Source organism: Lactuca serriola, chromosome 1 (genome assembly GCF_051521515.1).
Source record: "Lactuca serriola cultivar US96UC23 chromosome 1, Lser_US96UC23_V15, whole genome shotgun sequence".
Classification (NCBI taxonomy): domain Eukaryota; kingdom Viridiplantae; phylum Streptophyta; class Magnoliopsida; order Asterales; family Asteraceae; genus Lactuca; species Lactuca serriola.
In genome coordinates, this window is record NC_136408.1 from 150,926,474 (window position 1) to 150,951,202 (window position 24,729).

Below are 24,729 nucleotides of genomic sequence, written 5' to 3' on the forward strand. Positions count from 1 at the left end.
ATATACCGGTCCGGTTTCCGATCCTACAAAATATTGTTAACCGATTCCTGAGTTTTCCAGTTCCGAGTCTACCGGTCCAGGTTTGGACCCACACTAGTCCCTAGTGGTGATAGACTGATAGGTATATTTACCTTAAACTTATCGTCGACATGTGTGATGTTTAATTCGGGTGCAATGTTTTATTTCGTGTCTACCTCAATTTATGCTCAACGAGTACTGCTCTTTTAACCCTAGAAGACGAGGGTAGTACGATAGAGTTTATTAATAAAGTTGAAATTATTGTTGACGATCAAATGCATAGGTGTTAGATAGAAATCAATGGGACCATTTACCCTATCGATTTGAAGCTAGTTACCACCAAGGAGTTAGATGTAATAATGAGTAAAGATTGACTTGGTATAGAAAATGGTCAAATAAATTGCAATAAAAACATTGCTATAACTGTAATGCCAAATAATTTCAGTTAGTTGTGCGAGGAGAATGACGTTATGAAGAAATTTCCGTGGTGCTTATGGCAGAAATGCTAGACACTACTAGTAAATGAGGTATGTTGTGTATATAGCACAACCACAATCGAAAGGGGAGCTATGGGATATGTAGAAATATCAAAAAATAAAAATAAAAATCTATGATGTACTTTTTGATGAACTCTCAGATTTACTACCCTACAAAATTAGATTTTAAGACTTTAATTTGAAAACAAATATGCTTAATATTTTTTTTAAAAAACATAGATTCTGTAAATCATGTTATGGTCTACATTTTTGAGAAAAATATGTTACTATTGATTTATTCTTACAATATTAAATCATGTTATGGTCTACACCTTCGTATGTAGGGCGTTCCCAGGTTCGTATTAGTATGCTACGCATACGCTGGTACGTAGGGCGTAGACAACTAGGGTGCAAACCCTAAATTTTAGCGCTTGGACCATATTTAAACAAATTTATGGACACATGTAACTTCTTATCTTCAGCCTCCTTCCTCATTTCGAAAACTTAAAGAGTGTTAGTGTATTATGAAGCTTGTAGAGCCATTTTTGGTGCCATTTGGAGCTTGTGGAGTAGATGGAAGAGCATTGGGGTTGTGATGTTTCACTCAAGCCTTTGGATCCAACATCTTGATTCCCTTATGCATGTTGTGGAGGTAAAAAGCTTTAACATTGGTGTAGAAATCTTATAGATCTAGTTTTATCTCAAAGTTGTTCCCATTTTTTGTCCTAAACTTGGCCCTTGTGAGTAGAAGGTACTCCAAGGCATTTGAGTTGTCCTTTCAGAGGTTTTAAGAGGTTTTAAATCATAAAGTTGGGTTTTTGGTCATTAATTTCTCTCTATGCAAGTGCTAGATTGTCTTAATGGGTTAAGAGACTAGGGTTTTTGGATTTAAGGTCTTAATAGTCATGCTAAACCATAAAGTTGGAAACTTTATGTTTAAGAACATCTTTTGTTGCCTATATCTGAAATTTGGATGTGAGTGCTTAAGGGATTAAGCACTTAATAAGAGGGGTGGTGAGTAGTCGCGTTCATTGGGCGTACCGAGGGGTACACTGCAGGTTCGCAATCTGTATAATTGCTATCTATGTTGGATACAATTTTATACAAGTTTTATATGATTTAAACTATATATGTATTTATATCTACATAATATGTTGGGTAAAACATGGGTAGATGAAATATGAGTTGGATGATGAGTTGAGAGAGGTGATATAGACCATGAGATAAGGGTGAGAGGTGGACGATGTGAGAAGCCTTGTTCCTAAATGCTGGCCCCATCATCTAGCAACGTATGGATGACAACCGCAGACTATTCTAGACAGTCCAGTGGAACACTAGCAGGCTCGCAACCTGTAGGTGTTGTGAACGATGTGTTCATCCGGTGTACTCTAAACCTTGGCGATCATGAAGACTTGATGCCTAAAACCTGGTGACTATGCAGACTTAGTGCCTAAACCTTGGCGATCATGCAGACTTGATGCCTAAACCCTGGTGACTATGCAGACTTGGTGCCTAATCCCTGGTGACTATGCAGACTTAGTGCCTATTGTGTAAACCGTGACAACGATGGACTTCGTGTCAATTCCTTAGGATGATCCTTAGGAATAAATGAACGAGGAATAGCTTATTCTTAGGGTAGATCCTTAAGAGTAAAGAAGATAATGGGGATGGGTAATTGGGTTGATTGTTTGATGTTTAAACATAATAATTATATTATTGTGGGTTGAAAACCTTATGTACTCACCAGGTTTCCCAACCTGACCCACTCAGTTTATTTATATCACAGGTGTTGATATGAAGTCATATTACACTGAGAGATTAAGGAGATATAAATCACTAGTGATAATGAATGTAAGTTCTGTTTATGCTTATGTTTCTGTATTGACGATGACATACCAAATGTTTTAAATGAATAAAAATACTTTTCTTCGGAAATGCTTTGATAACGTATTTATCATGTTTTACTGGGAACAAATTCCACAACATTTTTATTAACAGAGGTACTCTGATTTTTATAAAGCATAAACAAAATCGGTCTTTTCTGGCCGTAAAAATGGGGATGTCACAATGGAGAAGAAACATGGAAAGGAATAGACGGTCATTACACTTCACATTACTTCCACAAGGAATTGAAGACTTGAAAATGTATAAATTGTCAGTTAGGCAGTATCTTTCTAAGAATTGTCATATTTAAGGAATTGAAAGTTTGAAACTGTACATATTGTCAAAATTGGTCTTGTCTGTTATCTTTACCTAAGAACTGTCATGACACCAGGGCAATTCACCCAACCGGGAAATAGATATTGCTAAACATCCCGCCTAGGGTTTTGACAATCTTATTTTATGAAAAACTATGGAGACTCAAAAGTATTCTTGGATACATTCTTCACAGGTAAATAAATTAACGATTTAGGTACCAGGGTGATGCACCTCGCAAGGCACGATTATCGTTGAATGTCTTGCCAAGGGCCAAGTTAACTTGTTAACTTAAAAAATTGTATTGAGATCTTTGATCGAGGATATGCAGGGGCTAACATCAAAAAATATCCACGAGCAGTTCTCCGATACTCAACAAATCACAGTGTGTTCCTCCGTGTTCACACAGATACTGCAAGTAGAGTCCATCTGATCCAAGGTTGGGTCCTTGAACAACTGTGGAAAGAAGGGCCTTTATGACTCCATTATCCACAGGGACTTTTTAGTCATAGTTACTTTTAAGATGCATCTATGATCGAAGAAGAACATTCATTCGAGGGAACTGGAAGTAAAGATTATTTTTTCAACCCCCGAAGCAAGGTGAAGCTGTTTTTGAAGTTATGTGACGTATTGAATTGAAGCCTCCTCATTTAATTTGCTGCTATTTATTAACCTGCTGATGTGGTCCAGAAGAATCGGTCTATCTAAAATTATCTATGAAGTATTTCAAAGCTGAAAGTGTTGATTTACAAGAACCTATACATGAAGCCTCTATAGCCAATGTGTGTTCAAAGTCAAATTTTGAAGGAAGTCCAACTACTAAAGATGAATTTATATACATCTTGTGGTCAAGTCGTGAAGAAATCGAGGAAAGAGTTGAAAGTCAAGATCAAATAGGAGATTGAAAAGAAAAGAAGCTATAAACCAAGGGGAAGATTGTTAGGACATAAATTTGTGGTTTATACTTTGCTTTTCATAGCTTTTATAGTTTTTGGTTTAGGACTGAAATCTATGTGATCTCGGTAGTACTTGGACCAAAATCACCATGTGATTTCGGTAGGCTTAGATGATTTCAGTTTAGATTATTGGGCTGGATTTGTATTAGGTCTTAGTATATATATGGTATATGTTTCAGTCGTGTATATAGTTAGACACTCTGATTAATTTTGGGATCTAGAGGGACAAAGAGAGAACCGAGAGCATTTTGTGTATCTTATGTACCAAACTATTGATTAATAATAGTTTGCATTTTAGATTCGTGTCTATATTCTTACTCCATATTTTTGATTTGTGTTGTTCACAGGATTGGGATTCCGCACCAACTCTAGTGAGTTCGACTGATACATTCAAGATTGGGTTTTACACCCTTTTTGGTCCAAAAATTGGCCCTTGTGAGTAGAAAGTACTCCAAGGAATTTGAGTTGTTCTTTTTGATGTTTTAAGAGGTGTTAAGTCATAAATTTGGGTTTTTGGTCATTAGTTTCTTTCCGTGCAAGTGCTAGATTGTCTTAACGGGTTAAAAGACTAGGGTTTTTGGAGTTAAGGTCTTAATAGCCATGCTAAACCATAAAGTTGGAAACTTTATGGTTAAGAACATCTTTTGTTACCTAGATCTAAAATTTGGATGTGAGTGCTTAAGGGATGAATAAGTTAATAAGAGGGGTGGTGAGCAGCCACATACGCTGGGTGTACCGAGGGGTACGCTACGCGTACGAGGTCAGCTCCCTCATCCTCGGTCAATTGTGAAGTACGCCCTGCATACACAAGGAGTACGCCCCACATACTGACTGAGTCAACCCGGCTGACTAAGTTGACTCTAACCTGGATTTTGATTAGGGTTTGACCTAGGTGTATTTTAGGTATTTGAGTGACAACCTGAGTTTTGGTTACTATTATTCGTTAAGGTGACCAGTAGCATGGGTTTTAGAGTAGCATGTCATTTCAAGTTTTCATCTGTCTGTGAGGTGAGTCTTTTTACCACCTTAAGTAGGTCGAAGGCACCAAGGCTAGCCCACTTTATTGTACGAGTAAAATTGTATGCTGTCATATGATTTTGTATGATGTGATTATATGATTTATGTGTTGAGCCATTTTAGGCTCGGAGTCATTATGGACTCCGGGTTGATACGGACTTAGGGGTTGATTCGTACCCGACACAGCTACTTGCTATTAGTTTGGGTTGATACGGACCCATTGGTTCTTACAGACTGGACACAGCCACGTGTTGTTATATTATATGTATGCTGTATGTGGTATTCTGGGAAGCTTGTTAAGCTTTTTGCTTACAATTTATATTTATGGTTTCAGATACTTCTAGTTCAAAAGGGAAGGATCCGACGTGATGGCACAACATCCTACCCATATGATTTCCTCACTTGATATATTTGTACTATGATGTTTTGGAATACTGGAATGATTGATAGTTTTTGTTACAATCAATGAATGGAATTAATATTTTTAAATGAAAAAATTTAGTGTTGTTTTTGGGTAATTACAATTATATGTAATATTACATATCATAGAACTTATGAACAATAAAGTTTTTCTAATTAAGAGGTTTGTCATAATACTATGTGGTCATTGTCATTTTTAGTCCCCTTACTTACATTATTTCTCTTCATCTCCCGTTAGCCACATGTTACTCCAAAACCCAAAAGGCTTTATAAAAATAAATTAAAGAAAGCTAACCTATTCCTTGATTCCAATTTCTCTAATTTGTATCCCTTACAAAAAGTGTCGTCCATCTGACTATTGTTTTGGAATTGAAACTAAAATTATGATAGGAAGAGAAGAGAAGAAAGTAGAAATCAAGAGAGGAGAAAAAATTGAAATTAGAAATTATGGACACGGTGGCCCCAGTATCGCCTCTCACAATTATGATTTCATGGTCTCACCTGACATGTGACATATTGGAGTAGGAGCAAGCAAAAATTATACAGGTAAGGTTAGAAGCAAATTTTTATTTGATATTCTGATAATTATTGAATTGAAATTAGGTTTATTTGTTTATGTTGATAGATTTAGTTACTGAAAACATAAAATTACATAATTAGTTTTATTATTGATTACGTTTAAATGTTGAAAATTGAAATTAGTTGTTGTTGAATTTGGGTTTAGTTGTGTATTTGCTTTATTGATGGGATGAGCTTTGATTTGTGTAATAGAATCAAAATCGTACTTTCTATTTTTTTTAAATTTGTTATAGATTATGTGAAAAATTGTGCCAACTCTGATTTTTTTGTTGGTCGGCTCAAGACTTGAACATTATCCGACTTTGTTTGGTGTATGAGTTTACCTAATTTTATCATCGAAAATTATGGTTCCTTTCTTGTGTGGAAGAGCTACAACAGATTAGTCAAAAAAGGAGGCAACTTATCACTTGTAGTGCTTTGTTGATCACTTGGAATCCAGGGGTTCTGTTGGTAACAGATAAATTACATTATAATATTGGTAAAAAATGAAGTTCATTGCTATTATTGATAAAACAAGTTGCTATTGTGGGAAAAAATAAAGTCCATTACCCATATTGGTAACAAGAATAAAGTATGTTGTTATTTCCTGCAATTTATCCTTAATATTAGCAACTATATTGGATGACATATGATTTTAAAGATATTGAAGATAATGATGGTGAATATAAATTGGAAATGTTGCATGGGAAACCTCTCATATTGAACTAGGCCCTATTTGAATTTTTGACCCATAGCGAAACACAGGTAACCCCTATTATAATAATAAATTTCATAGCCCTTATGAATAGAGTGTTTGTAACATCCGTGTTTCTCACTATGCATAAATTAATAAAATATGTATTTACTTTAGTCGATAATTGTAATCTTTTATGAATCAATGAAAGATAATTATTTGCATATATATATATATATATATATATATATATATATATATATATATATATGTGTGTGTGTGTGTGTGTGTGTGTGTGTGCATGTGTGTGTGTGTGCGTGCGCGTGCGTGCATGCGTGTGTGTTATGTATATACTGTTTGTATAAAAACATATTTTAAAATTTAATAAATAAGACTAAATCAATGTAAAAAATAAAAGACTATTTAATACAATTAATCTAAAAGAAATTTGTAGTAGTCATGATGGTGATTCCGTAAATATAAAGAATGTCTAAATCCGACTTCGTATGAACAAGTTATGTTTTTTCTAAGTTTTAGGAACAACCCGATACTACGATGGGTGTCATAAAAAGTGAAATTGAGTTTGGTTGTTTTTTAGCCAAAACAATCTAGACGAGAGTTGAATTTCTCGTTGATACCAACCAATCGATATAAAGAACGTCGAGAACGGAGTTCATATGAAGAAGTTATAAATTTTACATGGTCTTTTGCAGTGTAATCTTTATAGACTGTTAATTCTAAAATTGGCTAAGAATTAACCGACATAGTCTAAATGAAAGTTATAGTACTCGGAAATACCTACGCGTGGATATAAAGAACGTAAAAAATCAGAGCTCATATGAGAGAGATACAAAATTTTGAAGTTTGAACCCGTACCTACCACCTTGCGACACACACTACTAAGATTACACCATGTGTTAGCATTTCAATGGAGAACCACCCTGCATACCTACCTAGAGTGCGACGCCTTCCCCTTAAAATTAGCTATAAATAGGAGGCCAAGCCTTCATTTATTCCTCACACATTCCGAAACCAATCCTCTGAAATATCCATTCTTTGGTCCGAATTTTCTCTAGTATTTAGCGGTTTTAGCGGGCCCCTGATTCATCGGAAATCCCGATAATCAGGAGATTTCGGTTTGGAGTTCTGCCTATATAGTGCATGGGGTCCACTTTTGAAGTTGTTACTTGCTTTTAGTGGTTTCTTTGTGTCTTCCTTTTATTGCTTAGTTGTTTAAGAATCTAATGCTTAAAGAACAAAGTCATACAAGAATAAATCTTTAAATTTGAGTACCTTATTCTTGGTGGTGTAGAGAGGATCAAGCTTCTTATTCTTTCCATCTTCATCAACACCCTAAATCCAAGAGGATCCAAAGCTTCAAAGGTTATATTTCTAAACACCCTATGTTTTTTGTAACATCATTCTAACCTCTTTAAAAGGATCATTGATGGTTTGGTTTTGTTATTTACTTGAAATTTCTTTGAATTTTTTATAGCTCCCGTTGCCGGTATTTGTGAATAAAACTAACTATTTTATGTATCAAAACCCATCAGTGGTATCAGAGTCATCTTTTAAATGTTAGATTAGTTTTTCATGTTATGATAATCTTTGGTTTTGGAAAAAAAAGCATGGATTTCTTTTTGGCTAAATAAACGTCAATATTTGTTATCTTTGGCAAATTGTCATTAAAAGTGTTTATTTTTTATGTAACTATTTTTCCATGCATTTTTGTTATATAAAAGTTGCCTTAGAAAAAACAAAGAGTTGTTTGTCGATATGTTTGTTGTGTATAAACACCATTAGGACATTTGTGGTTTCTAATTGTTCATATGTGATGAAAGTGAGAAAATCTAGTGAACCTTAGACTTGAAGAGTCCAAGTGGTGAAAATACTGAAACAGAGTTGTGAATCAACCAAGTAAATGAAAAAACATTTTTTATGCTTAAGATCAACGATTTAAATGTGTCTCAGATTCATCAGAATTCAGTTACAAGTGTTTGAATGTAAAACTGACTAATACTCTCAAGTGGCTCTCTAATTACTAGTCTAAATAGCAAAGTGATCAGAATGAGTAGGAAGAAGCAGGGGGGTGAGCAGTTTTATAATGGAGCCCAATTGGCCTATTTATAGGCTTTGGAAAAGCGCATGACAGGGGTTGACCAATCAGGTTCTGACACGTCGTCATGACTTAGTCATCAGTTGACACATTTTCCCTACTTAACAGAGAATAGATGGAATATTCCAATTTTGTTGGTATTATGTTAGGGTTCCATCCAAGTTTTGATTCTTAATATTTCTTGAGCCTTCTTGATCAACATTGAAAGTATGATCCAAGTTTTGACTCTTCATATAAATAGAAGGCCAAGCCTTCATTTATTCCTCACACATTCCGAAACCAATCCTCTGAAATATCCATTCATTTGTCCGAATTTTCTCTAGTATTTTAGCAGTTTTAGCGGGCCCCTGATTCATCGGAGATCCCGATAATCAGGAGATTTCGGTTTGGAGGTTTGCCTACATAGTGCATGGGGTCCACTTTTGAAGTTGTTACTTGCTTTTAGTGGTTTCTTTGTGTCTTCCTTTTATTGCTTAGTTGTTTAAGATTTTAATGCTTAAAGAACAAAGTCATACAAGAATAAATCTTTCAATTTGAGTACCTTATTCTTGGTGGTGTAGAGAAGATCAAGCTTCTTGTTCTTTCCATCTTCATCAACACCCTAAATCCAAGAGGATCCAAAGCTTAAAAGTTATATTTTAAACACCCTATGTTTTTTGTAACATCATTCTAACGTCTTTCAAAGGATCATTGATGGCTTGGTTTTGTTATTTACTTGAAATTTATTACAAATTTTTATAGCTCCCATTGCCGGTTTTTGTAAATAAAACAAACTATTTTATGTATCAAAATCCATCAGTGGTATCAGAGTCATCTTTTAAACGTTAAATTAATTTTTCATGTTATGATAATCTTTGGTTTTTGGAAAAAAAAAGCATGGATTTATTTTTGGCTAAATAAATGTCTATATTTGTTTTCTTTGGCAAATTGTCATTAAAAGTGTTTATTTTTTATGTAACTGTTTTTCCATGCATTTTGGTTATATAAAAGTTGCCTTAGAAAAAACAAATAGTTGTTTGTCGATATGTTTGTTGTGTATAAACAAGCCATTAGGACATTTGTGGTTTCTAATTGTTCATATGTGGTGAAAGTGAGAAAATTCAGTGAACCTTAGACTTGAAGAGTCCAAGTGGTGAAATACCAAAACAGAGTTGTGAATCAACCAAGTAAATGAAAAAACATTTTTATGCTTAAGATCAACGATTTAAATGTTGTTCAGATTCATCAGAATTCAATTACAAGTGTTCGAATGTAAAACACACTAATACACTCAAGTGGCACTCTAATTACTAGTCTAAATAGCAAAGTGATCAGAATGAGCAGGAAGAAGCAGGGGGTGAGCAGTTTTATAATGGAACCCAATGAGCCTGTTTATAGGCTTTGGAAAAGCCCATGACATGGCTTGACCAATCCGGTGCTGACACGTCGTCATGACTTAGTCATCAGTTGATACATTTTCCATACTTAACAAATAATAGATGGAATATTCCAATTCTGTTGGTATTATGTTAGGGTTTCATTCAAGTTTGAGTCTTCATATTTATTGAGCCTTCTTAATCAACATTGAAAGTATGATCCAAGTTTTGACTCTTCATATAAATAAAAGGCCAAGCCTTCATTTATTCCTCACACATTCCAAAACCAATCCTCTGAAATATCCATTCATTTGTCCGATTTTCTCTAGTATTTAGCAGTTTTAGTGGGCCACTGATTCATCGGAGATCCCGATAATCAGGAGATTTCGGTTTGGAGTTCTGCCTACATAGTGCATGGGGTCCACTTTTGAAGTTGTTACTTGCATTTAGTGGTTTCTTTGTGTCTTCCTTTTATTGCTTAGTTGTTTAAGAATTTAATGCTTAAAGAACAAAGTCATATACCTTATTCTTGGTGGTGTAGAGAAGATCAAGCTTCTTGTTCTTTCCATCTTCATCAACACCCTAAATCCAAGAGGATCCAAAGCTTAAAAGTTATATTTTAAACACCCTATGTTTTTTGTAACATCATTCTAATGTCTTTCAAAGGATCATTGATGGATTGGTTTTGTTATTTACTTGAAATTTATTAGAAATTTTTATAGCTCCCGTTGCCGGTTTTTGTAAATAAAACTAACTATTTTATGTATCAAAACCCATCAGTGGTATCAGAGTCATCTTTTAAACGTTAGATTAATTTTTCATGTTATGATAATCTTTGGTTTTTGGAAAAAAAAGCATGGATTTCTTTTTGGCTAAATAAATGTCTATATTTGTTTTCTTTGGAAAATTGTCATTAAAAGTGTTTATTTTTTATGTAACTGTTTTTCCATGCATTTTGGTTATATAAAAGTTGCCTTAGAAAAAACAAATAGTTGTTTGTCGATATGTTTGTTGTGTATAAACAAGCCATTAGGACATTTGTGGTTTCTAATTGTTCATATGTGATGAAAGTGAGAAAATCCAGTGAACCTTAGACTTGAAGAATCCAAGTGGTGAAAATAACGAAACAGAGTTGTGAATCAACCAAGTTAATGAAAAAACATTTTTTATGCTTAATATCAATGATTTAAATGTGTCTCAGATTCATCAGAATTCAGTTACAAGTGTTTGAATGTAAAACACACTAATACTCTCAAGTGGCTCTCTGAATACTAGTCTAAATAGCAAAGTGATCAGAATGAGCAGAAAGAAGCAGGGGGTGAGCAGTTTTATAATGGAGCCCAATGGGCCTATTCATAGGCTTTGGAAAAGTCCATGACATGGCTTGACCAATCAGGTGTTGACACATCGTCATAACTTAGTCATCGGTTGACACATTTTCCCTACTTAACAGAGAATAGATGGAATATTCCAATTATGTTAGTATTATGTTAAGGTTCCATCCAAGTTTTGAGTCTTCATATTTCTTGAGCCTTCTTGATCAACATTGAAAGTATAATCCAAGTTTTGAGTCTTCATATAAATAGAAGGCTAAGCCTTCATTTATTCCTCACACATTCCGAATCCAATCCTCTAAAATATCCATTCTTTGGACCGAATGTTCTAGTATTTAGCAGTTTTAGCGGGCCCCTGATTCACCGGAGATCCCGATAATCACAAGATTTCGGTTTGGAGTTCTGCCTACATAGTGCATGGGGTCCACTTTTGAATTTGTGACTTGCTTTTAGTGGTTTCTTTGTGTCTTCCTTTTATTGCTTAGTTGTTTAAGAATTTAATGCTTAAAGAACAAAGTCATACAATAACAAATCTTTCAATTTGAGTACCTTATTCTTGGTGGTGTAGAGAAGATCAAGCTTCTTGTTCTTTCCATCTTCATCAACACCCTAAATCCAAGAGGATCCAAAGCTTAAAAGTTATATTTTAAACACCCTATGTTTTTTGTAACATCATTCTAATGTCTTTCAAAGGATCATTGATGGATTGGTTTTGTTATTTACTTGAAATTTATTAGAAATTTTTATAGCTCCTGTTGCCGGTTTTTGTGAATAAAACTAACTATTTTATGTATCAAAACCCATCAGTGGTATCGGAGTCATCTTTTAAATGTTAGATTAATTTTTCATGTTATGATAATCTTTGGTTTTTGGAAAAAAGGCACGAATTTCTTTTTGGCTAAAGAAATGTCTATATTTGTTTTCTTTGGCAACTTGTCATTAAAAGTATTTATTTTTTATGTTACTATTTTTCCATGCATTTTGGTTATATAAAAGTTGCCTTAGAAAAAACAAAGAGTTGTTTGTCGATATGTTTGTTGTGTATAAACAAGCCATTAGGACATTTGTGGTTTCTAATTGTTCATATGTGATGAAAGTGAGAAAATCCAATGAACCTTAGACTTGAAGAGTCCAAGTGGTGAAAATACTGAAAGAGAGTTGTGAATCAACCAAGTAAATGAAAAAACATTTTTTATGCTTAACATCAACGATTTAAATGTGTCTCAGATTCATCAGAATTCAGTTACAAGTGTTTGAATGTAAAACACACTAATACTCTCAAGTGGCTCTCTAAATACTAGTCTAAATAGCAAAGTGATCAGAATGAGTAGGAAGAAGCAGGGGGTGAGCAGTTTTATAATGGAGCCCAATGGTCCTATTTATATGCTTTGGAAAAGCCCGTGACATGGCTTGACCAATTAGGTGTTGACACGTCGTCATGACTTAGTCATCAGTTGACACATTTTCCCTACTTAACAGAGAATAGATGGGATATTCCAATTCTGTTAGTATTATTTTAAGGTTCCATCCAAGTTTTGAGTCTTCATATTTCTTGAGCCTCTCTTGATCAACATTGAAAGTATGATGAGTAACATGAGCATCATGTTGCTCCATTCTCTTCTAAGATGTCATCGACTTCCAGAAGTGTCATTGATCAAGTTGAGTTGTTTTTTAATGATGGAATGTGTCTTAAGCTTGAATATGTACAACTACATGTTCATGATGGACTATGGACGAATTGCATGTACCATTGAGTATTTGATTGGGCTATCATTGTACATGATGTGCCATATGCAATCTTGTTGAACCATGAACGTGATCATGTTAATCCGTTGACTTGAGATGAGCCACCACGTATTCATGTTGATCCATCAACATCTTGTTGCTCCAGATATGATATAGATATGTCATCTGAGATCACGATGGTCCAGATTGTTTTCTTCAAGTGCTTCATGTTCAATAAGTGCTCCATGTCAGTTGCAAGTGCTCCATGTTCGTCAAGTGCTCCAAGTTAAATTCAAGTGCTCCAAGTCAAGTTCAAGTGCTCTATATCAAATTCAATTGCTCTATGTTCAACAAGTGCTCCTTGTTTATGAAGTGATCCATGTCAACTTCAAGTGCTCCATGTCAACATCAAGTGTTCCATATCAACATCAAGTGCTCCAACATTTGATTCTCCAAACACTTGTTGAATCTTCAAGATATTTCTAACCTGAAACATTTTGATAATGTTTATTAGAATAAGTAAATCAATACACAACTTATTTCAAGTGACAATCACATTAAAATATTTCAAACAATATGATGATGTAATAGATAAATATGTATTATTTAATTTGTTTATTTTTATATGTAACAAATTAGTTTTTAGACTAGTTGTATTTTATTTTATAAAAACGTAACAAGATGGAGCATGGAGATCTTATGAAGATATGAATACATGGAGCTTTTTGAAGACCTTAAAGTGCCCCATTAAGTCCTTTAGGAAATGACTTAATATTTGTTGTGATGGCTCATAATAAATATTATTAGAAAAATAGCCTTGTTTATACACTTTAAATATATGCTTGTGATGTTTATTTTTGTTGTTATACAATGTTGTATGTATGAAAATATGTTTTCCATGCTAAAAACATTTTCACAAAAAATAACATCAAACTTGGGGTTTAGAGTTTTATATAAAAGTTTCCAACATAAGATGTCAATATTGAGTTTTTGTTAAAAAGAGTTTAAAAATTTTAGAACTCTTAAATAGCCAAACTTTTAAATATATAAAAAGTTTTAAAATATTTTTAAAACTTAATTTAAACTCCATAACTCAATAATAAAATGTTATTTTATTAAAAAGTTCAAAACATGTTCGAATTGTTATAACATCGAATAAAAAATTTAACCAGTAAAATTGTATATAAAATAAATCCAACTTTATGATTTTTGGAACACTTTAAACGTACATGGAATATTTTATGAATGAAATATTCATGATATAGAATGTTTTAAAATGTTAGAATAATAAAAAAAATTAATGGAAAACTTTTATTTTCAAAACTTCAAATCTATGCAATCCACTTAAAAATCACTTGGAATTTTTATGCAATTCATGTGGATTTTAGGGTCACCTTATTCATATGGTTTGTCAAAAATGGTCAAGGTGTTTTAGATTTACTTGTGGGATAAAGTTTACCTAACCATTTGTGAAATATAACTCACATGTTTTTTAAATAGATGATATAATCAATTTCTTATGTGATAAGTGTCACCTAAGCATAAGAGTTTTGAGGGATAGATGGGATAAACATGCCATTAAAAACAAAGTAATGTTTTTTTGGATCCCATAAATATAATAATTACATAAGAGTTGTAATTGGTTATCGGAACCTACCGATCAACTAAATCACTTGTCTTGTGGGTCACCGCATTAAGTTATTTTGGGTGATGTGGATCTTAGCTTTTCAAAATTTTATTTGAAGTGTAATTAAATTTAAAAGAAATTATATCAAAGTTATTAAAATGAATCTCATTATTTTGTAGAAGACTACCCTAACTATAACCACCTCATCACTCACCATCAATCCATCCTCGAAAAATAAAAACTAAGTGGACCCAAGTTTCTTGATTGGTTCAGACAACTAAGAATTGTCCTCAAGCTTGAGAAAAAGGACTATGTACTTGATGAACCTATCCTAGAAGAACTCCCAATCAATGTTGCCAAAGCATTGAAAGATGCTCGGGCGAAGCATGTAAATGATTTGACCGAAGTGTCTTGCATCATGCTTGTGACTATGACTCCTGAACTTCATTAAACTTTTAAGTTTCATGAAGCTTTTGAAATAATTGAACAACTTAGATTCATGTTTCAAGTTCAGGTTAAGAAAGAGAGGTTTGAGACCGTGAATGCTTTCATTGGTTGCAAGATGGATGAGGGATCTTTTGTGAGGGAACATGTGCTCAAAATGAAAGCTTATGTTGTGCAAGTTGCCCACCTTGGATTCCTATTTGGGGATGAGCTAGAAACTGATGTGATCCTAGCCTCATTTCCTAAGTCATTCAACCAATTTGTGATGAACTTTACAATGAATGTCCGGGACAGGAGCATCAATGAGCTTCATAGCATGCTCAAGAATGTTGAGGCAAACATTAAGAAATCTGGGAACAATCAAGTGCTGATGATCCGTGAGGGTCAAATCTCCAAGAAGAAAACCACTACTAATACCGGTAAGGGAAAGGCAAAACTACCAAGAAAGACAAGGGAAAAGGAAAGGGTCAAGGGAAGCCTCCTGCTACCAACCCAACTCCTAAGCCCAAGCATGTTGCTAACTTTGATTTCTTTCATTGCAATGAAAGGGGACATTGGAAATGTAACTGTCACAAGTATCTAAAGGAACTTAAGAAAAACAAGGCCAACCAGGTTGGCACCTTAGGTATATATGTGATTGAGTTATATGCATTTCATATTAATTCTTGGGTATTTCATACTAGAAGTGGTACTAACATATGCAATGATTTTCAGGGACTAAAGAATGTTAGGAAAATCAGAGATGGCGATTTGGAACTTCATGTGGGCAATGACACTCGAGTAGTTGTCAACTCCATAGGACAATATCATCTTTTGCTTCCAAATAACCTTAATCATATTTTGAACAATTTTTTTATGTAGCTTGTATAAATAGGAATATATCTCTACTTCTCTTTTGTATGAATAAGGTTTTCATTAGTTTGACTTTGATTCTGAAAACATCTTTGTGTTTAAAGATAATGTGTTCTATTTTGTGATTAGTCGTAATAATGGAATATATGAAATCGATTTAAATGGTTCATACCAACAGGACAATTCAATGTACAATTTAAATAAGAAGATAAAGTTAGACTCAAATAAAACTTTTTATGGTATTGTCGACTTGGGAACATAAACAAAACTCGCATTGCTAAACTCCAAAAGGATGGGATCTTAGAGTCAATAGGCTCAGAGTCTTTTGATGTATGTGAATCATGTCTATATGGCAAGATGACCAAAGCTCATTTTACTAGTATTGCTGAAAGAGCTTCAGTTCTATTAGGACTCATACATACTGATGTACGTGGACCTTTTAGAATAAGGACCAGAAGCGGTGAAAGATACTTCATTACATTACATCTCATGAAACACAAACATGAAGCATTCGGTGTCTTCAAGTTATTAAAAAATGAAGTACATAATCAACTTGGTAAAAAGATTCAAATCATACGATTAGATCGTGGTGGTGAATATCTAAGCTATGATTTTGATGAACATCTGAAGAAATGTGGCATAGTGTCACAGCTCACTCCACCGGGAATACCTCAACATAACGGTGTATCAGAAAGGAGAAATTATAGTCTACTTGATATAGTACAATCGATGATGAATCATGCTTCCCTTCCTCATTCATTTTAGGGTTATGCCCTCGAAACCGCAACTCGAATTGTAAACATGGTCCCAACTAAAAAGGTTAGTAACACTCCCTAGGAGTTATGGCATGGAAAAGTTCCATCAATGTCTTACTTAAAGATATGGGGCTATGAAGCACATGTTAAAAGAGATACTTCTAACAAGATTAACCCTAGATCTCAAAAGTGTACCTTTGTGGGATACACAAAAGAAACTATGAGTTATTACTTCTTCAAGAAAGAAGAGAAACGATGGTTTATAGCTCGTAAAGCAGTGTTTCTTGAAACTGACTTTATCTTGCATAAAGCAAGTGGGAGCCCCGTTGACCTCGAAGAAATTAAAGAGACACAACCTTTAGTTGGTAATAATAATCAACAAAGCATTATTGACTTGAAATTATCATTCAGAAGACGGAAACCACACTAACTATACGACGCTCCAGTAGACCTCATCAAGAACCTGGTAGATTCAGATTTGTCCTTCCCAAAGAGGAAGTACTCTTGATGGATCAATGTGAGCCCATCAATTACGAGGCTGCTACTGCAGACCCAGAGTTTGACAAATGGCTTGAAGCCATGAGAGCTGAAATTCAATCCATGAATGACAATCAAGTATAGGACTTGGTTAACTTACCTCCTAATAGCAGGGATGTTGGAAGCAAGTGGATCTTCAAGAAGAAGAGTGACATGGATGGAAATGTACAAAATTTCAAAGAATGAATTGTCTTGAAAGGGTATAATCAAATTCAAGGTGTTAACCATGAAGATACTTTCTCGCTAGTTGGTAAGATAAAATATATTAGGATTATCATGGCCATAGTTGCATATTATGACTATGAGATATGGAAAATGGATGTCAAAACTACTTTCCTTAATGGATATCTTGAAGAAGATATGTATATGGAACATCCTGAAGGTTTTATCAAACCAGATAACCTAAATAATGTGTGTAACATGAAGAAGTCCATTTATGGATTGAAACAAGTATCTAGGTCCGGGTATCATCGTTTTGATGAGAACATCAAAATGTTTGGTTTCTTAGAAAGTCTCGATGAACCATGTGTATACATCAAAGCAAGTGGGAGCCATACTGTTTTTCTAATTCTATATGTTGATGACATATTTCTGATCGGGAAAAATATCCCAACATTAAGGAGACTAAGGCTTACCTTAGTAAGTCCTTTCAAATGAAAGAGCTAGGGGATGTTGCATACATACTCAAAATTAGGATCTATGGATATAGATCCCAAAGACGCATTAGTTTGACTCAAAGTACATACATTCATAAAGTATTAAAACGCTTTTCAATGGATAAATCAAAACAAGGAATTGTACCCATACTGCCTGACACCATTCTTTCTAAGGCGAATAACCCTAGTACTGAAGATGAGATCAAAAGAGTGAGCCATATACCGTTTGCTTCAGCAGTAGGTTCAATTATGTATGTTATGTCATGTATAAGGTCGGATGTAGCTTAAGCTATTAGTCTAACAAATAGGTATCAAGCTAATACTGGCAAAAAAACATTGGATGGATATTAAGAACATACTTAAGTACTTAAGAAGGACTAAATATATGTTTATGGTCTATGGGGAAGTTGAAGAAGAGCTTACTGTAAGATTTTACATTGATGCTGGTTTTAACACTAATCGAGATAACTCACAATCACAGTCGGGATATGTGTACACACTTAATGGAGGATCCATTTCCTGGAAAAGTTCAAAGCAAGTGGTCGCACTTTCTATAACAAAATCAAAGTATATAGCTGAGTGTGAAGCATCTCAAGAAGTTGATTCGAGGAAGAAATTCATTGGTGATGTAGATGTTGTACCAAGCATCAAAAATGCCATTAAGTTGATTGGTAACAACACTAGTGTAATCGCTATCGCAAGAGACCTGACGGTTACCAACAAGAGTAGACACATTCTACGGAAATCCAATTTCATTCATCAGGAATTAGAATTGGGAAATGTACACATTTAGAAAGTTCATACATATGATAATCTAGCAGATCCATTCACAAATGCTCTTCCTCAAATCAGGTTTGAGAGTCATGAAAAAGGAATCGGTCTATGATTAGCTAGTGATTGGATTTAAATCTTTACTTTACTAAAATCTGGATATTCAAAAGTATGTAGCAATGATATGTAATATCCTTTGATAAACTAGATATCCCTTTTGTGTTAAATATTATCGTGTTTTGTATTAGCATGTTATTTGATCATTGAATAATTAAATTATTCAAAATTGTCCATAACCAGTCACTTTTTTGGAAGCAACTATGAATTAAGACTAATATGAATTGGCTTGGTTGATTTTAAGTGGTGAAATAGAAAAGTGTTGTATCCAAATTCATATGTACTTGTTAGAGAACAACTATTGGATATAACCTACATTAAGAGTCACTTCATGGATTGTTATCATCAAGGTTCTAAATAACGTGAGGCGTGGCTTGGCGGCAAGGTAAAAGTTAAGCTGTGACAAACCTTGGCGAGTCATGGCGTTTTTCAAGGCGTGACTATTTTCTATATATTACAAGAGATAAATCATATAATTATTGATTTTTATCAAGTATATCAAGTTTTTAGAAGTTTTATATTAGTATTTAATATAAAAAGTTAACAAAAACTCAATTATTTTAGTCCTGATAAAAAAAAAAACAAACAAAAAAATCCGCGCCTTGAAAAAAACTCGCGCCATATCGCGATAAGGCACGCCTTGACACGTTATTTGAGCGCCACGCTTAACAAACCCGCCTTGCACGTTTTCGTAATGGCTACACCACGCCTCACGCCATGGCACGCCTTGAGGCGCGCCATGGTGCGTTTTTTAGAACCATGGTTATCATAAGTGAATCTTGAACACAAGTTATAAATATATTTATTTCTTTTGACCTGAGATGAGTATGGGAGAACTTAAGTATAGAGATTGTTATACTTTGATATGGTTAAACGCTATTCGTAACTATGCAGTTATAAAAGCCTCTATTGGGTAAAACCTGAACTATATGAGAGTGTGTATGTAGTCAAGATGGGATTTGTTCCTATTATGTGTTGAGAGTTAGACATCTAAGGCTCCTTACTTAAATTTTGGATGTCAAATGAGAATGATCATGTACCATGTCTCATATCCAATATGATATTTATAACAAAGAGAATATTGATACACTTACCTCATACTACAATTGTAGCTAATAAGCTCTTGGAGTTGGATGTTGATTTATAGCACCCCTTCGTGTATTGTTAGGGGTAGTAGCCTATTGCTAGACGCCAACTACTGTTTATATCTGTCTTTAATGAATCTTATGCAAGTGGGAGATTGTTGGGTATATATGCTCAAGAATCATTATTGAGTGACATTGATAATGACATATGATCCTATAGGGGCACACCTTAATCAAGTTGGTACTTATTGAATATTTATTAAGTAGTTGGTTACTAATAAATAAATTCAACTCTTGTATTTAATTACAAAAAATTATTGTTTTATGAAAACAATAATATAAGAAGTAGAAAACTAGTTATCATATCATATGGTATCATCAAATAAGTCATCTACAAAGTTTTGAAGACTTTGGCTTACCATGGTTTAGTTAATTGATTAGTCTTTGGTTAAAATAATCAAGCCTTCGCCTTCCCGCGATCCTCTGAAGTACTTGAAATCATTTACTCAACAACTGTAAGTATGAAGCTTAGTGAGTTCCCCAAAATATCACATATAACACATCACAAAAATCAGTTATGGGTTATCCGTAACCCTGGGGATTTTTAGTGATCTCATTAGGCTAAGAACACACTTAGTGGGTTATTAGTAACCCTAGAGACTACCAATAGTCTTAGTGGGTAACAGTACACCTGGTGGGTTATCAAAAACCCTAGAGACTATCAGCAGTCCCAGTAGGCTAACAGAACGCCCGATAACACATAATAGCAATACCAAATAAGACCCAGCTGGTCAGCATGCACATATACTATGACATAGGTAATATAGTGAGAAGACTCAACTAGCACAGAAGAATGACAAACTCACACCTGAGCTGTCGGAACTAGACTCCTCATAGGAATCACATCAATTAACCTTAATTGATAATTAAGGTAATTTCCCAAACTCAACTAATCCAAATAGCAAACTAATACTCAATTGGGAAAAAGACCATTTTTCCCCTTATAAGTCCAACCTTCATAGTTAAAAAAAAGTAAAAAAAAAAGTCAACAATCAAACCCTGCTTCACTTACACATGGTGTACTTCAGCTCTATACATGGCGTAGAGCACCATGCTGTTTACGGTATCCAGAAGGATACATTGGGCGCAACTTAACTTACGCACGACGTAACCAACAATTCTTCAAAGTACATTTTAAAGATCTTAACTCATTAATAGCTTTCATCCTAACCTCATATATGACCTTAATAGGCACTCTAATCCATAAAGTCTCTAACTTTATGCCTTTTCATGGCTAAAGGGAGCTCAAAATCAAAACCCTAAGTTCTAACATCATTTAAAACCTCATAACTCTTACATGGATGAATACAAAGGACCAAGCTTGCATTTTTTTTAGACCATGCATCCAAAAATGCCTGAAAGAACAACTCAAATTGTCCGGAGTAGTCTATACTCATTAAGACCAAAGTTTTGGACAAAAGATCACAAACTTATAACCAAGGAAGATCGAGCAAAACATGCCATAAGTTTTGAAATTTATACCTGTCACACCCCAAAACCGAGAACGGCGGAATATGTTCTGGGGTGGAGGACGTGATGTACAATATCATAACAATGCATAATAGTAAGGACAAGTAACAACTTCCATTGCATTAGTATAATAATTGTAATAAAAATGTGTTCTGTACAGATAGACACCAAAAGTATAATCAAAATAAAAGATGAGTCTTGTATATATATACTCCATCTTCTCAAAAGCTGCATCTGTACCTGCCTACTGATGACCTAAGAATATAAGATATTTTGAAAACGAGTATCAGCATAAAGCTGGTGAGTTAATAAGTATTTAATGTCATTGCTTGTATAAAAGTGTTTAAAACCAAGAAATACAACAATTGCTATCATGTTTTGAAAATAGTGTGAACCCTAGAAAATCCTATATTTTCCAGCAAAAGTAGTATTTTACCAAGAATCGGGTATTTGTAAGTTTGATTCTTTGAAAATGTAAGAGTTTTCCTAGTGAAAATGTCAGTGTGAAAATATAGTTTTAAATTTCGTTCATATAAAGAAATTAGAAGAATAAAGTCTTACCCCAACAGTGTCACTGCCGGTTAAATGTAGTAGAGATGTAAACTCCATATAGTATTAAATGTGTATACACCTTGGGAAGTCTCTTTTACCTTCAATTTTTAATATGTTAATTAAGGTCTGAACGTGAACCCGTATGTAACCGTACTGAGTGACAGTAGTAGAATAGTTGACCCTCCAGGTCACATGTAGCGTAGTGATGTTTTGTCATCCCTAGGCCTAGTCGGCTCGGACTGTAGCTAGCAGTCAAAATGTGGGAGTGTCCGTCCCGTATAGATCTATACACATAGCGTTCGCTCTCCCTCCAGGAGGCTCTGGTTACACGACGATCGCACAACTAAGTGTCGTATCGAGAAGTAGTGTATCACATTCTATTTTGGTACATCTCTCGTATAGTATATGACATTCTCTTCATGTAGTATATAGTGTTCTCTTCGTATAGTTTATAGTGCTCTCTTCTTATAATGTATAGTCTTCTCTTCTTATAGTGTATAGTGTTCTCTTCTTATAGTTTATAGTGTTCTCTTCTTATAGTGTATAGTATTCTCTTCTTATAGTGTATAGTATTCTCTTCTTATAGTGTATAGTGTTCTCTTATTATAGTGTATAGTACGTATAGACTCGTAACTGTACTGACCATAGTGAGTATCATAGTAGCAATAGTAATAAGTGTAAACCTTTAACTATACCTATTATAGTTAAATAGAGATGTTAGTTGAATGCCTTTGATACACAAAGGTGTTGAAATGAAGCGAAGGCTTTTATATCTAACAAAAATATATATGATATATAACTAAGAATTCAACGACTGTCGGACAGATAACAGAATACCCTAAGTCCACAATCAAACAAGAACATGAAATAAGGTGAGCTATCAGTTCTAAGTCCTTCAATCCTTACTTATATAAATATATTGGTGTAGATATGATTTGAAAACAAAAACAGTTTTGAAAGTATTGGAAAATAGTTTTTGTGAAATATTTAAACATGAAAATAAGTTTGGTAAACATTTAAACAACTTTGTTGGCATGGTAATACAGAAAATCCTTTTGATAACAAGTTGTAAATCACATATGATTAGTACTATAACTTGTTTGGTTCAACTTGTATCCCCCCCATAAAGCGTATAAAAATATTTAAAAGGTTGATTAAGGGGTATGAACTCACCTGTAGTGAGTGATGCGACGGTAGGATCAGTTTAGGAGGTTGAGTGTTAATTGCGGACTTGAGCACCAACAAATCCTATTAACCATATAATGACATATATATATATATATATATATATATATATATATATATATATATGGGTGTAATTAGTGTTTGGAATAACTATTTATTGTAGTGGGACCTCTTTAGGGACTAGTAAACACTTATTATGAAGTGTTACAACCATATAAGGTTGTATATGAGTGGTATATGACTACACAAGGGAGTGTATGGCCAAAATGTACAACAAATGCGTGTGTGCGGTTGCACACATGAGTGTGCGGCTGTACAGTGGGTGTGTGCAGCCGTACACAGGAGCGTGCGACCGTACATTCCTAATTTGTGTCCAAAATGTTGATTTTTGAGGTGTTCTTAGGTCATATGAAGGTGTGCGGCCACCATATGAAGGTGTGCGGCCACCATATGAAGGTGTGCGGCCGCACTCCTTCAAAGGATGAAGAACACATGAAGAACACTAAGAACGCTATGAGTTTTAAGCTTAGATTCAGATGTTTTACCAGTAACAAGTTGATTGGTGGGGTGATTCACGTTCTTGAGGCCCTTAGAGTGTTCTTTGGACGAGGTTTTTAGGGAGAGAAAGTAGAGAGAGAAGTAGATTGAAGCCAAAGGAGGAAAGAATGAATGAAGGAGGTCCTCCCCTATATATAGATGTCACACCCCCGAACCAGACGGCGGAAACGTCCGGGGGCTGTCGTGACTCAATTGTATACCATAACATTGAATATATATGAAACATAACAACATTCGTTACCATTCATCAATACAGTACAACCAGTAGCGTTTACATGTCATACATTGTTTAAAACATTACATTCCCAAAAAATTAAATTGTTCGGTTCGTACATAAATAAACTGCAAGCCGTCACTGAATATGATTTCCTTTGGTTCACTGGTTCCCTGAGAATACAAGTATTTTGAAAAACGTCAACATATGAAATGTTGGTGAGTTCATAAGTAGTGTTTGAAATCGAATGTTTGTATTGTTTGAAAAACCACCAGAAAATCCGATATTTTCTAAAAAGAAAAGCTTTTGAAAACGTTTGTGAAGATCCATAGGTATGCTTGTTTGTTTCTATACTTGAAAAAAAGTTCATTGAAGTTGTATGCATTTCAAATCTGTATGTATTGAAAACCCTAGGAAAACCCGATGTTCTCCTAGTTCCTTGAATTACGTGAAGTTACATTGAAACCATTGTATAGCGTATAGTGTCAGTCCCAGGCGACGTTGGAAGGTTCTCGAGCATGATTATTTACTACAAACCCGCATTACACAAACGCCCAGTTTACAGTTATACTAACGATCCCGAAGGCGTCGTCCGTACTAATCATGTTATCCAATCGCCCTGACTAGGTGTAGTCCCACATCCGAAGAGAAAGAGGTCACGAAGACCCCGGTGACTCCATTAACCGGTTGGGGATAAAAATGTACGAGGGGTCCCCGACCCGCCTCGCATGAAATGTAGACTTTACTAGCAATACCAAAGGACCCTTGGGGACCAGTAGTATACAAGCCATTGAAAGTCCATTTACGTTGTGTCGGATCGGTAAAACCCAACACTCCGTAAAAAAAATGTCTTCGGGCCTTAAGATCAGGTCATTGGGCTAGCTAGGCTCAACGAACAAGATTTTACACTTTTGGGGCCCAAAGATGGTGCGTAGACGTCTGTGCACACTCGCCTGTATATGTATTACCAAACGTTACTTG